Here is a 907-nt window from a genome sequence, read left to right as displayed (position 1 = left end):
GCTCCGATAGGCCAGAAATGGAAACTTTGAAAACTTTTTTGAATCCAACTAGGACTACCCGTCCTTCGTGTATTAAGTTAGCTGAAACGGAGGCACCCTATGAACTGAAACCTGGGACCTTACAAATGCTCCCAATCTTTTTAGGGAAAGAAAATGAAAACCCTTATTACCATGTTAGGGATTTTGAGGAAATTTGTAGTACTCTAAGAATTAGAGGCTTAGATGATGATGCTTTGAAACTTAGGTTATTCCCATTTTCCCTGAAAGATAAGGCCAAGTCGTGGCTGTATAGTTTGGACTCCGAGTCAATTGAGACATATGAACAACTTACATCTGCCTTTTTCAATAAGTTTTTCCCTAGGCACAAAACATCGTCTATTAGGACGCAAATATGCACATTTTCACAACAAGAGGGAGAATCTTTATATAGGTATTTGGAAAGGTTCAATGATTTATTATCCCAGTGTCCTCATCATGGTTTAGAAAAGGTTAGGCTAGTTCAGATCCTTTATGAGGGTTTAGATTATTCCACAACGACCCATGGTTGAGTCTCTATGCACTGGTGGATTTGAAAACCAAACTGTTGATGCGGCGATGGAATTTTTTGAAATCGCCGAAAAAACCCAGCAATGGGAAAATAGTAGGGCACCCCAGAAAAACAATTCTTTTAAGTAGAGGAAACGTTAATAGGGTAGAAGGAGGCTATGAATCAGATGCCAAAATTGCTGCTATAGCAAAAAGGTTAGAAGCCTTAGAAGTGGGCCAGACTAGTGGTAGAGTGGAGCCTTTTTGGGAAGGCCAGAATATTGAAGAGCAGCCAATGCTCTTTATAATAACACTAGATTTGATAACCGTCAAAAGATTGACCCATATTCAGAAACCTATAATCCTGGTTGGAGAAACCATC

The 907-nt window shown here is 39.5% G+C and overlaps 1 pseudogene; it reads right to left on the bottom strand.

Annotated features, from left to right (window-relative positions):
• Positions 1 to 381: 381 nt before the first annotated feature.
• On the bottom strand, positions 382 to 481 carry LOC113354667 (annotated as a pseudogene).
• Between the last annotated feature and the right edge of the window lie 426 nt (positions 482 to 907).

Source organism: Papaver somniferum, chromosome 2, assembly GCF_003573695.1.
Source record: "Papaver somniferum cultivar HN1 chromosome 2, ASM357369v1, whole genome shotgun sequence".
Taxonomy (NCBI): domain Eukaryota; kingdom Viridiplantae; phylum Streptophyta; class Magnoliopsida; order Ranunculales; family Papaveraceae; genus Papaver; species Papaver somniferum.
Note: the sequence above shows the minus strand (reverse complement) of the source record. Positions and strands in the feature narration are given on the sequence as shown.